The 16,172-nt window shown below is 45.8% G+C and overlaps 1 non-coding gene across 1 annotated transcript; it reads left to right on the top strand.

The window, feature by feature from the left end:
- Window positions 1–15,448: 15,448 nt before the first annotated feature.
- Window positions 15,449–15,564, top strand: LOC138283153 (U5 spliceosomal RNA). Its single transcript, XR_011201092.1, has one exon. It is a non-coding gene; the product is annotated as a U5 spliceosomal RNA (small nuclear RNA).
- The last annotated feature ends 608 nt before the right edge of the window (window positions 15,565–16,172 follow it).

Here is a 16,172-nt window from a genome sequence, read left to right on the forward strand (position 1 = left end):
TCCTTTGAAACAACTTATCTACTTTCCCCTCTAATGTTTCACATGTGCTCTGTATACATGTTTGATTTTTCCCAGAAACTGCAAATCAGGATTTAGCCCCTAATTCTGAGACTGGCGGGCGGCCAGTTCTCCGCCGACAAAATACCGCTCCGCGGTCGCAAGACCGCTGAGGGTATTTTGAGATTTGCCCTGGGCTGGCGGGCGGCTGCCAAAAGACCGCCCGCCAGCCCAGGGCAAATCTACCTTCCCACGAGGACGCCGGCTCAGAATTGAGCCGGCGTAGTGGGAAGGTGCGACGGGTGCAGTTGCACCCGTCGCGTATTTCAGTGTCTGCTTGGCAGACACTGAAATACTACGTGGGGCCCTCTTACGGGGGCCCCTGCAGTGCCCATGCCATTGGCATGGGCACTGCAGGGGCCCCCAGGGGCCCCGCGGCACCCCCTACCGCCATCCTGTTCCTGGCGGGAGACCCGCCAGGAACAGGATGGCGGTAGGGGGTGTCAGAATCCCCATGGCGGCGGAGCGTGCTCCGCCGCCATGGAGGATTCTGTAGGGCAGCGGAAAACCGGCGGGAGACCGCCGGTTTTCCCTTTCTGGCCGCGGCTGAACCGCCGCGGTCAGAATGCCCTTAGGAGCACCGCCAGCCTGTTGGCGGTGCTCCCGTGGTCGGTGACCCTGGCGGTCACCGACCGCCAGGTTCAGAATGACCCTCTTAATCTCTTCGGTGGTGCACGTCAGCAAACTACCTGTCCTGGCGGCATCTCTCTCCGGTACTGTGATGCCTTAGTTTTATCCAAATCAGAGTCCGTCCCCAATAAGCTCTGAAATCTATTGTCTGTAGCCAGTCCAACTATTGCCTCCTCCACATTCAGATGATATGATACCTGCTCCCCTCCTGAGGTCGGCATCCAGCAAGAGACCTTATGCCTACCCACCCTTGTTTTTAGTTCTAGCTGGAGGTGCAGCTAGTGAAGCAGTCTTTGTGGTGTCTACCTCAAGTATATTTGTCGTACTCTCTGCAATTGCTTTTGCTGGTGCAATCACTACCATTTCTAGAGAGGTATTACAATGCCTATTTCCTAGAGTAGATGCCTCTAGTCTTGTTCCTAAGCTTCTCAGCTGATATTTTCACCTGAGACATCCTTGCATATCATGTACTGCCCCAGTGCTCACCGACCTTCCAGTTGAAGTACCTCATACAGTCTGGCCGGGAGTGCCTCTTCTGTCTCCACTGTACCATCAACTGCCACCGGCTGCTGGCCCGGGCTCATGTGCTCCTCCACAACTGGAGTCACTTCAGCTTCTATGTAGCACTCAGCCGACGCCTTGTGCTCATGCTGACTCTTCCTACCCAGAAACGAATGCGAGCTGAGGCCTGCCAACGTTTGTGGATCCCTCGTGCCACTTCCCCCCAGGGAGAACACTGCCACTCCAAGCTCCTTCCACTGAGCCACACTCAGCCTCCGTACTGTCGCGGAACACCATACACATGCTGCCTCTTCCTCGCCTTTCACCTCACTGAACCCGGGTAAGTTAGAGCTTGCACCCGCACTGTGTCTCCTGTATGAGCATTAGAGAGAGAGGCCCTGACCAGTGCTAGCTACTAGTTACTATATTCCCCCGTACTCTGGATGGTGTGTGGCAAAAAAAGTGCAACGCCAGTAAGCTAGCTCACTACAAGTATGGGGAAGGGTGTGGCAAGCTGCTGGCTTGTAAAATGAAGGTAGGGAGTACAAAGAATATCATCAGAGGGATCAAGATACAAGGCACAGGAGAATGGTGTACCAATGAGACCAATATAGGCCGTGATTTCACAAATTATTATCAGAACCTATACACTGAGAATTTAAAGCTGTTGGAGGAACAGCTAGTGAATTGGCTAAGAAAGGTGTTGATTCCCAAACTGGAATCAGATATGAAAATTGCTTTAAATCAGGAAATAACACAAGAGGTAAGGGCAACAATTACGGGGCTAAAAAAGGGGATGGCTGCAGGCCCCGATGGCTTACTTAAAGAGCTGCATGTATCCCTGATAGAGGAGTTACTGCCAATATTACTCAGATTACTGGAGGGCTTTTTTCAGAAGGGAACAATCTACCAAAGCCCTGAGATGAGGCCATACTTAGCATGATTTTGAAGCCTGGTAAAGATCCAAAAGTATGCAAGTCATACTGACCAACCTCATTGCTGAATTGTGACTATAATATCTACACAGATATTCTGGCAATGAGATTGGATGACTGATTGGGTGCCTGATACACAAAGACCAAAAGGGCTTCATAACGGGGTGACAATTACACAAACTCACACAGAGTGAGTTGGCCCTTTTTGGACAAAGTGATCTAATATAATTTTCTGAGAGATTCCTTCATAAGGGCAGTTCAGGCAATCTATAGGGAGCCAATTCAAGAATCATAGTGAATAGGAAATTGACTAGGCAAATTACAGTAAAGAGAGGGACCAGACAGAGCTGTCCGATGTCACTTTACTTTTCAACCTATTCACAGAAACTCTGACAATAAGGTTGCGAGAAAGCCCATGTGTCATCCCCTTTGTGTTTAATGGCTGAGAAAGAAAAGTGGCGCTATGCGCCAATGACTTGATGATCTACACATCCAACTTAGAGTTTTTGTTTCCGAATGTTCAATAAACTGGAAGCTTTGATAAAGTTTCAGGTTACATTGTGAATCCACAGAAACGGAGGTTATGGCATGGAATACCTTATATGATAATCCCCTCCAAAAAGATGAAATTAAATATTTAGGGATAACAGTGGTACTAGACTTGGCCAGGTTGACTTTGGCGAATTTTGAGAGAGTGATGCTGACCACCAAGAAGCTATTAAGGACTTGGTTGTGTCTCCCGCTGATGATCTCCAGGAGAGATAACATTATTAAAATGTCAATCGTGCCAGAGTTTACTTTCCTCATTAATGCAATACTGCTATCATTGAGCAGAATCTGCATCAAGTAACTGGAGGGAGAGATGAACAGTTTTATTCGGGGCTCTAGGGGAATTAGAATGTCCTGGAAAAAGCTCCATAGGAAAATGGTGGAGGGAGGCATAGCAGCTCTCGACTTTCAACTTCATTATTGGTCTTTTCAGTTTTAAAAAAAAATAGATGCTGCTAAGGGGAGAGTAGGGCACACTAATAGGGACTATGTTTAGGGCTATTCTCCAAAATCAACCGTATGGATACAAATGTTTTCTGTATAAGTTTGGATTTACTAAATTATTTAAGGAAGTGTGACTAATGGCATTGACTGTGACATGCAATCTCTGGGTGCAAGTCAGACTTTTAGTTGGGATACCTTATTATAGCAAATTTGCTCCAATATGGAATTCTCCTGGGACACCAGCCTGCCTACAGGATATCTTGGCAAGGCCTTTGAAAGCAGCAAATGTAGGCAGATGGGGCCAGATTTTTAAAGAACGCAGATTACTCTAATGAGAGGATATATCAGAGATACAGGAGGTAGATTGTCTAGATTTAAGTATTACCAATTGGCCGGCTGATATGGAGCTGGAGAGTTTACTGCAGGAAACCACTCTCATTAAAAAGAGGCAGCCAAACGGTGCTGGAGGTTGGTGCCCAGCAAGGAGAAAGTTTTCACTGTATTGGAGGAGCTGTAGAAAAGGGATATACCGCTGTTGGATCTGACATATCTCTGACAAGTATCCATGTATACCTTACATGAATCAGTTAAATCAGCAACACTCAGAAAAAACATCTGTTACACAGGTCATACTGGATACCAAAAAAAGATGTCAAAGATGGGAAAACAACTGGTGAATCGCTGTCTTAAATGAGGCTTAGAACTGGCAGATGACTTGCACATGTTCATGCTATGCCCTGTGATCCAACTACTCTGGCATGATGTGAGTAAGGCCGTTTCTGAGATGCTTGTTAAAGAAGATAAGGTAAGCCTGGAGTTGATTATTTTTGGCATAGTAACTGAGATCAAAGTGGTGAAAAACCAGATATTACATTTATTTGTGTTAATTTTGCTGGCAAAAATGGAAATTTGCTTGAAATGGCTAGCTCCTTTTACTTCCATTGGTCTTGATTGGGCCTTTACTATCAAGCATGTTGGAAAGTTAGATAGAGATTGCTCTTCGCCTAATAGGGTGGCGTTGTGGGACCCAATAGAAAAATGGTGGAAAGTAAGATCATCCTATTAGGATTGATTATTCCTTCATATAGTTGTCCAATGATTTGTGACCTAGGTTCCCTGGATTTCTTCAGGGTACGTCACGAGTAAGGACTCTGATGGTGCATCGGAGATTAGGTACGCATTTCACTGCTGTCTCTTCTCTTGTTCTCTTGGACATTCCATCCTGCAAAATGAGGACAAAAAAATATTTTAGAAAAAAAAAAATGAAGCACGTCCCTAACTCTTAGTAAGTGCTAGTGCCAAAATAGATTCAGATTGTGTTTCTCCATGCTAGCATTCACGCATGAGACTAAACGACCCCATGAGCAGTGGCAGGCAGTAATTTTAGTATGGAGGGGGCAGGCGGGCACACGCACACACACACTTACTCAAACCCATGCATTCACACACACATCCATTCAGAACACTCACTTCCAAATATTCATAAATACAAACATGCATGCACCAAACGTGAATTTAAAAACAAAATGCACTTGTTTACAGATTTGCCTCAGAGGACCCAGGAGAGCTAAAACTGAAGCTGCAATGTCCTTGGCAATCAGTGACGCTCCCCCTCTTCACGATTGGGAGGGCCTTCAGGACCTTTGCTGAGCTGAGATGTTCACACCTACAGTAGCTGTGACAACCTCAGTCCAGCAAATTTCAGCTCAGATAGCCTCAGGCATGCACATAGTGTTGGTTGCATGACCTGAAAATAAAGATTGTCTGTCAGGCTGATCTTTGCTCATCCAGACAGATGCTCTTCTTGATGGGCAAAAGGTGAGGGGACATGGACCCTCAGCCCCTATGGATGTGTTGCAGCTGCCCATGATTTGGTCTACACTGTCAATTCATTGGCATCCATGGAGTTTATAAAACTCTGGGTCCAATGAGAGATGTGCAAGTATGCCCCTAGGACATAGGGCCTAGGTCCGTAAGGAAGCTGTGGACCTTTCACCCTGGCTGGAACAATGAGCAGTGTACTTACAAACAATGGATGAAGTATTAGGCTGTATTCCTTTCAGCAATGAGCCACCTAGAGAGTTGTATACTTTTTAGCCATGATTCAATCATGCAGTTACGTAATAAGCAGTCATGGAGGAAGTATGGATAGCTGTACTTTTCTGCTACAATACATTCACAGAGTGTTGTGCATTGTATTTACAAGCGGCTAAGTCAAGAGCAAACTATGGGTTAATCACTGTGCTAAGTCCTTTTCGGCCATTGGTCAATTAAGAAACTGTGTACCTTTCAGCAATAGGTAGAGAGTTGTGTACTTTTCACCTGTGGACAATCTGAGAATAATATTTTTTCCCTATTCGTAACATTCGCTGTTAGAAACCAGCTACCCCCTCCAATCTCGTGTTGACTGCCTTCGTGGGACAATCATACTGACCCCAGTATTAGTGCAGGGTTGCAATAAACATTATAACATGTAACAACACAACATATTTAAATCCTTAACATAACCTCTTTTGGCCCATCTCCAAACTTTCACCATAATGTCTCACACATTCTTTCTACCTCTCACCCGTCACTTTCTCACAACACTGTTGTCCTCCTCGCTTCCTTTCTGAAACGTCCCCCAATTACCACTTCATTCACCTGTTCCAGTCAACTTACCCACAGATCTTCCTTCAGCTGAAAACCTTTTTCTTCCTCCGAAGGGGTGGATCTGCCTGCATCTGACTCTACACCCCCCATGTACCACCATCCAGAAAAACCACGGAGAGCATTTCTCTGCCCCAACCCCAGGACCCATTCACTACTGCAACACCATCTCTCCCGAACTGCTTCAGCCGAATCACACTCTCTCATTCCACAACTGCCACAAAACATTGCTTAGTTTCACAATGTTATAGGCATAACCCAGCTCTGAAAGGTGCACCCCATCAGCCCGGAACAACTCCCCTTCTTCTTCCTTGATGCCCCCATGTGACACCATATTTATGCTGTTCCCCGCACAAAAAAACACTCATTGCCCTGTTCACTTTCTTGCACGCATTGTCAATGGCAGCATGTTTGACCGCTCCCCTCCATATCCTATGTGGTACAAATTCTGTCCACACCAAACATGTCCCAGAAAGTCTGTGCTTTAGAATCTCCAAATCCCACTGCATGTGTTGCAGTAGTGTCAGTCCTGATAGCTGAACCAAATCGTTTTCCCCCAAATGCAAAATCAGCATGCCTGGACATCCCCTGCTTTGCACCATCGATACTAGTCAAAGCAGTAAACCATCCCATCTCATGCCACCCTTTCCCCACCAGAGCACCTCGTGCCGTCTGCTAGGCAATCCCAGATTGCAGCTTTATATCTGCTGCTCAGCATACTTCACCGCCCAATGGATGAACGAGTGCCTCACTATCCACATCACCGCATTGTGCCACATTGGGCTACTCACACACCCTAGGGAAAAAGACACAAGTTAGCCGCCATCATCAGACTGCCACAAACCCCCACTGAATCCGCCATCACTACATTACTTCTGCACATATCGCTCACAGCACTTTGACCTCATCTCCTAATCTTGCAAAGCTTCATCATTCCCCACCCCAATCGTGCTGCTGATATTGCTGCCCCAATCCAAAATGACTGGATCCCGAAGGAAACAGGATCCGGACCTAATGCCACCACTTCTCTGTGCAACACCATCAAAAGCTGAAAAGCTGTGACCCTGCTGCCATCCTGATAACAAAACACCACCCCTTGCATGCCCCCATCCACACTTGAAATGACTGCCACTCTCTTATGGGGCAAGCTGTCTCACACACCCTTTCATTCAGCCAGATCTACTTCCCTCTCCCCGATTGGTCTGTCTTGGACTTCCGCAACCATACCCCTCAGCCATGGCTGACTACTCCAGCGATGGCTGGATTGCTTCCAACCTAATTGGCGTAAGAGCCCTTTGGACCAGCAGGGCCCTGCTGTCCTCTGCCCCTCCCCACCCTCCAAAGTTCCAGCAGGCCCCCAATGTGCCCCCTGCATAGGTACCTCTGCCCACGATGCTGGTCGAGTTACCCGCCCCTTACAAGGCCGGGCATGGTTGAAAGGACTTGTACATAATAGGTAAGACATTTGCCGTATGGGTCGAGGCTGTAGATTGAGTGGGTGACATCCACGGCATCCAAAATTCCAAGACCACATCCTCCCATGGCTTATCAGGGTTTACACTGACTCTCTCCCTGAAATCCTCATCGTAGCTAAGCCAAGCAAACCCCCTGAAGTGCATTTGGGCTTTCCTTATAATGTCCATATATTTGAACAAGGCGAAGGCCTTGTCAGGGTATTTATCACAATACACACTAGCGTATATCAGGAACGCTGACGTCCAGTTCTGCACCATAATGGGGACCCTGGGTCTCCTGGCCAATTCCCACTCTTCTTCCTTTGACCCTTCCTTTGCCTGAATAGTCCCATGAAGGAGTTTAAACTAATCGACGTACTCATGTTTCCAGATTCTACCCTTTGTCTTGTTCAATAAGGGGGACCCTAGCGGCATGGCCAAACCCATCTAGGGTAAATGTTTTTTGTGACCCGAATCCTCCTTGGACTCTTCGCTCACCCCCTCCTCTGCTTTGGAAGAATCTACCTGGTCTCCTGGACTACCACCTTCTTCCTCGCTCCCCGAATCCTGTTTACCCTCCCCTTCCTTACCAATCAACTAGTCACCCACTCCCATTGATTTGCAGGCCTTCTTTCCAGATCCGTCCTCCTGGGCATCCCACACAGCCCACCAATCCTTCTTACCTGCTGGTATTTGAAATTCACTCCTCCTTGGGCATCTGGCCACCATGCCTGTCTGTTTCCACCCCCCTTGCGTGCCTCTGGTGTCTGCACTGGACTCCTGTAAGACACCAATCTCTGCTGGCTGTGAGTCCACCCTGCCCCCGCCAACACAGTCTGACCACCCCGTCCTTCCTCATGGACAATCTTCTCACTTTTCACTTGTGTCCTAATAATCAAGCTCCAATTCATCTTCATAATCAACTGCATCACCCCTCCCCCGCTTCTTCAAGCATCCATACATAGAGGTGCGCCTGGACTCTGCCAGGGTTGTCCGCTCCTTAGGTGTCACAACACACTCATGGTCCTTCGTCATAGGGAGGGCCACCGTGAACACCCCTATTTCTTCAGACCAACGTCCTAGGGCCGCCATGATCCCAGCGGGTGTCACCAACTTTCTGCCAGCCTCACCTGCTGGCCTTGTGCCATCACCCGCCTGGCCGCTCCATCCTGGTGCATCGCAGTCATTACCGAACCCACAAGCCGCACCTGCTCCCTTTGTCTGACCTCCCTCTCCCGACTCTGCAGGCACTCATAGCTAGTGTCCTCTTGTGCCTGAAATCTCCTACCCCAACCTAGCACCCCCTGTGGCCGGTGCCCCTTTTGCCTTCTTGGCCTGTCAAGCTTGTTCTGTCTGTTGATCTCTGGCCCTGCACAACCTCTCCCAAGGACCCTCAGTCTCGTCTACTGCCCTGCACTGTTCCTTAACCCTGGCCTCCAAATCCACCACTGATGAACTCCAGAGCCCCATTGCAGGGTCCCCTTTCCCAACGCCCTGTGGTACTGCGTCCGTGCCAGGCACCCTGTCCCCCCGGCCCCGCTAAACATCTGGCATCATGCCTCTGTTCCTGTGGCTCCTCCTGTGTAACTAACTTTTCCCTGGGTTTACCTGTGTCTTCCCCTGCCTGTTTTCTCTTAGCACCCATGTTCGGGACCTGAGCAGCTGCCTTCTGTTTGCTGTGACCTGCTTTGTCCACACTCAGGTCCAAGGGGCCACCAGTCCTGAATCCTCCCTTGACACCCTATCCCCTTTTTCCCCATCGTGAAACCCCTTAGATTACTCCATACTAGGCTTCCCCCTACTACTCTCTTTTAAGTCCCCACTATGGGCCCCAGGGTCCCTTTCCCCCAGTCGCACAGTGAGGCTCCTATATCTACCTGCCATTTTTGGGCCCCCTTACCCCTAGGAAATGCTCTTTCCCCTCCGCTCCACCCCTTTTGCTTGCACTTGCGTGGTGAACTGCAGACTGCTACTGCAGCCGCCACGCCCCGCGAAACGGCCTGGGTCGGTCTTTCCATGACGACCCAGGCCTCACTCAAAACACCGGGCCGTAAAAGATCAGCGCGCCCGGGCTCACCGATGGTGCACAGCGACGCCCACACTGCCTTGGAGTCATGCTGATCAGCCATCCAGTAAACATGGGCAATGCAGCCCTTCTCCTGGCCAAGCCCGTTATAAATCACTTCCCCTCCCATCCCAACCAATCCCGTCCTCCCTTCCTCTGTCCCACGAAACTTCCCGGGGTAAGACTGGTTTGCGACTAGCTTCCCCCGGGACCCTTTTGTGCCTTGACCTGCACGGAGCTATATATATATATATATATTGGTATAATTTGACCTTTATGAGTCAGTTCGGGAGCTGCGCTTTTTCGGACCTGGGTCCATAATGTGGGTGGTGTATTTTTTACAGCCGTGGCCCAGCAACAAAAAAATGTGACAGCGTTGGTCAAATGATCCAGGTACATTGAGTGGAGACTCGACTTGCTTCTCGAAACATGGCTTGACTCTGTGGTCTGTCAGCGCCCACTATAGGACGCAGCAGAATTCAGGATCTTATGCTTCATGCTCATCACCGCTCACGACCATTTAACCTTTCACTGGGTTGACAGTTCCAATTTTCCGAACTGCACCTCGCTTAGCTTTCTATTTTCTGCCAGCATGTTTTATACTTTTCTTGATGTCAATGTTGTTTTTTCCACTGAGATAGCATTATCAAAGCAGGTCAGAAAGTTTGCCGATTTTAAATTAAAATGCCTAGAAAAGCCTCCTAACCAGGAGCCTTGCCTGGGGTTGTAGATCACACATGGAGCGCACACTGACTGCTAACAGTACTTTTAACTAATTATAAAAACAGAACACGCTTTCAGTGTCTTATTTTGCCTTCAATTATTTCCACTTTAATTCTTTCAAAATGGTATCTCTATAAGAGTCACGGTTTTCTGACCCCCTCCCTCCGTTTGATTAACAAAACCCTGCTCTAACTCAGACGGCTTCCTGGAACTGCAGAAGTTGTGTGTTATCGCCCTTCGGCGGCTTTCTCGATTCTTTTCTCCAACAGACCAGCGCTCTGACTTTGCAATAAGCCTTCATTTCCTTGTTCATCTCTCGTGACGCAAGCTTTTCTCTCTCTTCCTCATTAGCAATATGCCTTTGTTTCTCCTACAGCGATGTAGTTCGATGGCCTCGCGCGCACACAAAAAGTGGAATGAAGCATGTGGGTCTGCGTGTGGGTTCTACAAGCTGCACGTACGGAAGGTCAGGGTAAATCGTGCGAAGCAAGCATAATGCAGGATGAAATAATGACTGGATGCAGAGAGGTTGCAGAGAACTGTAGCAAGGCCATTTGCACATTGATCGAGCGTGTTTTTCCTACACAGCTGACAAAGGACGTCAGTAAGTGAGAACAGTGCTGAAGGCACAACTCACACGTCGCCAAGTACTTTTGCTGCATAAATGGCCTCAGGTGCACGACTATCCCCTGTAGTTCTCATAAGCACACTCCACTGGGGGTTACTGTTTTGCCAGGCGCAGCTCATCTCTTGGATTCGCCAACTCTCTCCTGGCGGAACCATCTCCCTGAGCACTCAACAGCGTGCATTAATTTGTACCAGTCATCAGTGAAGTTCTTCCAAATGTCTCCCACGTCCCTTCATACAGAAGGGAAACATATCAAAGACCTCAAGCTTTCCTTCTCACTGAAAGAACAGGCATTCAGCTATCATCACCCACCCTAAAGAACCCTCGACTCATAGATCCAGTTCTTCAACTCACAGTATGCAAACAGCAGCAACTGTACATGCCACAGTGCACCTCTTGTGGCTCTTCTAAAACGAGATGTATTGCATCTCAATCACTACAGAACTATAAAATCAGGTACTAACACAAAGTAAGCACTCTACTGTAGGTTATCCAACTTCTGCAACCCGACCAGCTAAGACTTACTCACCTTGTAGCGCAACCACCAGCACAGGGACTCCATACAACCGCCTGTCCTAAATACAAGAGAACGCCATCAACAAAAAAGAAGATGACTATGGATTTCTCATCTTGCAACTCTCGAACTGCATGGGAACTTCAGATCACTGCTTTTCACAAACGACAAAACACAATGACAAACAATTCTCTTACAGCAACACAGTCCTTGTAACTGGTTAAGGCCTTCTTGCCTTTCACATAGGCTGTATACTCCTCACTGTACCAAATAAAATAAAACAGGCAGATTTCTTACTGGATGACCTCTCTTATAACTGTCTAAAGCCCACACGTCTGTACCAACAGCCAAAAACACCAACACGTGGACCTCTTCCCGTGGCTTTCCTACCAGAAATCATAACGTCTGACAGATTCACCTTGTCATATACCCAACGCCACTCACTCATCCTTGACTACAGGAAGAAAACTCTTTGTCAATATACATTTCATAACATACTCATTAACACGAACCACACACAAAATTGACATTTCACCATACTCTGGCTACCATGCAACAAAGTATACTTTAAAAATCTCATACAAAGCCAATAAAGATGCATTCACGCACTAAACACTTGATTTGTAGCACTAGTATTTCCAACCATAGAACAGAACACCATTCAGTCACTCCAGTAACAAACTAACTGACAGTATACTGTGTAATGGTTTATGCTTCGAATGACACTGCTAACAATATTTTGCTATCATTTTACTAGGCTATATCTGACTCTCAGATGGTGCTACAACAAAGTCTATCTGCTGATTAATGCATAACCCAAACAGCATGTTTGGGTTCGATGACCTTTTTCCTTCCCATACGATGGACTTTGCCCAACTACCAAACAGTGAGGCGCATAATTACAAGCAGCTTGCACACAGGTGTGTCTCTTTTTGTGACACACTGGCAACGCAGTGTACTGACCCATATCTACAAGGCCACGCAAAGCAACTTTGCGTGGCTTTTCATGGCCTTGTAGATATTGAGTAAGGCAACATCCACGGATTTTAAGCATTCCCATATTTACAAGGTTTTGTAAATCTGGGAATGCTTCAAAAGCCTATGCCACTCCAGGGGTGGCATAAGAATGACACAGCAGAGTGACACAGCGGGGACAAATGTCTTTACTTCTCCCTGTTTTTTTCACTTTCTATGTGTGCGGCATTCTGCAGCACATGGAAGGAGGAAATTGCATCTATTGATTGTTTTTGTACAGGAAGGTGCCCCTTCCTGCACAAAAACCATCATTCATACAATGCAGGCACCCTTGCATTATGGTGCAAGGGTGCCTGCATTGGTACATGGCAGCAATCTGTGTGCCAGCACAGGGGGAGAGGACAGAAATGTGCCATATATTGTATTCCCAGCGCATTTCTGCCCTTTCCCGGTGCTGTGCCGCCCTGCACCACGGGCCTTGTAAATATGGCTCTGAATCTTTAAGTCAGATAAATACACAATGTCTAAAATTTAACTGGTGCCCTTTTGACAAGTGGACTGTTTCCCAAGCACAGAATTCCAAATTCAATACATTATTCCAAACTAATTTCGCGTCGCTGCGTTGCCAACAAGTAAATAGATGTGCTGCCAAGCCAACTGAATGTCTGTTCTGATTAAGTATAATTCTACGGCAATAGTGAGAATTTCGAAATCAAGACTCACTGTTAATCTGTGATGTCATAGATGACTGATAACTGAATAAAAGGTATTTATTGACGAGCCTAGGTTGCTATCTATTCACTTGCCCTTAAGAAACCCCGCTTTAAATTGTGTCACGGGTCTAAACGTCAGTAGTTTGCTACTTGGTCACAGATTGGCTGTGGGCAAAATACACCTGAACTATTGTAAGTCTGGATGTCAGAGGGATTTGTCTATGTGACAATTGCACATCATAGATAACCTTTGATGAACAATACTTTTTTCACCATTCACCTGCACTGTGTTTTCACTATGAGCACTTACTGCTAAACATGTATGTTGATTGATTCTGTTTCATCCATGATATATGTTGATTGTTTTTGTTTTGTCCATTGTATATGTTTCTGTAATAAATGTTAAGTATTACCTATTTATTGGCATGATGGTCTTGCATTAGCACTCTCTGGGGCCCCCGTGGCAGCACTGTATTTAAATGAACCTAAAGAAAGGCCCTTTGGTACTACTTGACCTCTCAATATCAGACATGGCACCCTTCATCACACACTTAATGGATGTATGGGATTTGAAGACAAAGTTTTACGTTGGCTCATATCCTATCTCTCAAATCGATATCAAATGATTACAATTGCCAACTCTCTCAAGTCACATGCTTCTCACTTAAGGAATCCTAGGAGGTGTGCTCTTGCTCGTGCACTTTTTAACCTCTATCTTGAGCCAATGGATGTCATCATCAGAGAGGTGCACCCCTCATATCACCAGTATGATAATGCTGTGCAGTTCTTCTCAAAGATTTCTACTACTGAAGATGTTAGTCTTGACTCTTGAAAACAGTCAAGCATAGATGACTGCACATCATGTCTCAATCTGATGCAATTCCGTTTCAAAAACAGCTTCTTCAATCAAAATCTCAGAGTATGTCCTATCCTTTACTGAATATGCCAGGTCCATCTGTTTCACCCTAGACTTTCGATTCAGCCTTTGAAACATGTGAACACCAATATCAAATTAGCAAATCTCCAACTTGGATTAATTCATGGAATCAAACTTCTCTGACTCCGAAAACAAACCCTCAAAGAAGTGGCCCAGGCGCTAGTGCAATAAAGGAACAATAACGGAAATTGCATCCTCTCTGGCATTCCAAAAACTCACAGCACTTCACTAAAAGCTTCCTTGCATGCTTCTGGTCTCATGATCTCAGAGGTTTGTCCCACTGATCATATCAACACCTCACTGCATTCATTGATTTACCTTTCTGTTGGTGGAACGTCAGCCCACAGGCATCCTTGCCTAGTGCACTCATTTCTAAACTCTGATCACTCACTTAATTTAGCAAACAACCTAAAGGACTCTGTGTCTCTCACCAGCTAACAAGCTCAGACACACTCATGCTTGAAACCCAAGGTTTTTTATTTTAAACAAAAATCATACTTTAAACCAGTCATTCTCCGGATGCAACCCAGAGTCTGTAATACTATTCAGTCCACACCATTGCCTTAGTGCGTACGTTCATACCTGAATTCAGATATTTTCTTTTAGATTGTTACTTTATCCTCAATAAATTTCATTCCTGTTTCACATTAGAACTCGTTTGGTCAATTATGCATTGCTTGGCATTCATATTGTTTGCAGTATATATTTGTGAACTCCTCTTACTACTGCTGCTTCCACCTGATATTGAAGCTTTTCCGGTATTTCATACCCACTTGTTAGTTTTTAAGTCGAGCGTGCAAGCGCTGTGGCCTGTTGTAATCTATATGTGGGCTTTTAACCACACCCACTGCACGCCCATCACTATCACCTATTCCTGGGCTTGACTTTTAAATATTATTTGTTATCATTGGTAAATGCTTTATATTTGTCACTCCTTGGGGCAGTTTTGTTACCGCCTTGGCCATCGACCATGCTGCATGGATAATTTGCACTTTTGCCAATACTTTTGACTGCGAGCGAGCTTCTTTTTCCTTTTGTGTCTCTCCTTCGCACTCATGCTCATGGCGGCTGTGGTGCTTTGAATCAGCTCACATATGTCAACTGTTTTACTTTTCATTTTCAATTTATGTGGCAAGAAAAGTCCAGTTAGGAATTTACAGCTCTAATAACTCAAACTTGTTCCTCTTTGCCAATACTTGTTTTGTTGCAGCAGCTGATGCAGCCTTATCGGCTTCAAGTACAAAACACACTGGCTCATTCATTGTCTTGGAAAGAATAGCAACGAGCCAGCAAACATGCTTTGACGTAAGCACATCAAAATCTTCTTCTTGGGTGCCACCTGTCCTCACAAAAGCCCTTGTGAGGCACAATTCAAAATGTGCAGAGTTAAAGAAGCCGACATTACGACTTGAGCAGAGAAACTATTGTAGTGCAGCCTTTCCTGTCACGTGACCTGTGACTGAATTTAGATACCCATAATTCTGTGTCACTTCTGAGTCCTCCTGTTGTTTCTTTTTGTAGCAGTAAGTGTTTTATCAATGTATCTGATTACAACAAATATTATAAATTGGTTGCATTTTAAAATGTTTTCAGAGATGAACTTAGTAAACTAAATTACCCTGACAGTCTGTGGAACGGTGTTTCCTGGTACCACAGAGGGCGGCCATGAAACGTATACTCCGGTTTCTCTTCAAACTGAATTAATCTTTCTCCTTTTACAAAAGATTTCCGCAGAGAGAAAAATTTAAGAGTTTCAATCAATTTTTGAAAGTCCTGCCAAGTGCAGGATCACCCAATGTAGTGAACGAAAGTATAACTATATAGTAGACAGATTGATTATTTGCTGGTTCCTCATGTGCTTATCCATCAATGCGGTTTTGGGGAGTGATTCTTACTGCGACACGGTTAACCTATAGCGCTGTTACATGACATATAAGAAGGACGCATGCTGCACAAAAACCCCATATCACCTGAAAGGATCCACTACCATGTGGGAAGTAACGATATATAACAACAGGTAAGAAAGGATCAATTGGTAAATGAAACACTTAACTGTATCCAATCTGGGTTTTACTTCTGGATCAGCTCTTGGTTCTCCTTTCTCATTCATTATTGATATTTTATTTAAATTACCTCTGTGACTTGAGTGTAAAGATGTGTTAAATTATACATTTACAAATATATATATATAGAAAATCTTCTCTTTATTGGGGTTTCCGTGAATACAAAAACAAAACAGCCAACGCGTTTCGTTCTAACCAAAGGACTGCTACCGATCCCAAGTGAAAAACTACCAACATGAGAGGAGATATTAAGTACTACTTACTTACAAGCCTTGGTAGTTTTTCACTTGGGATCGGTAGCATTCTCGGCCACACTTGGCCCCAACACTGCATTT

Source organism: Pleurodeles waltl, chromosome 2_2, assembly GCF_031143425.1.
Source record: "Pleurodeles waltl isolate 20211129_DDA chromosome 2_2, aPleWal1.hap1.20221129, whole genome shotgun sequence".
Classification (NCBI taxonomy): Eukaryota; Metazoa; Chordata; class Amphibia; order Caudata; family Salamandridae; genus Pleurodeles; species Pleurodeles waltl.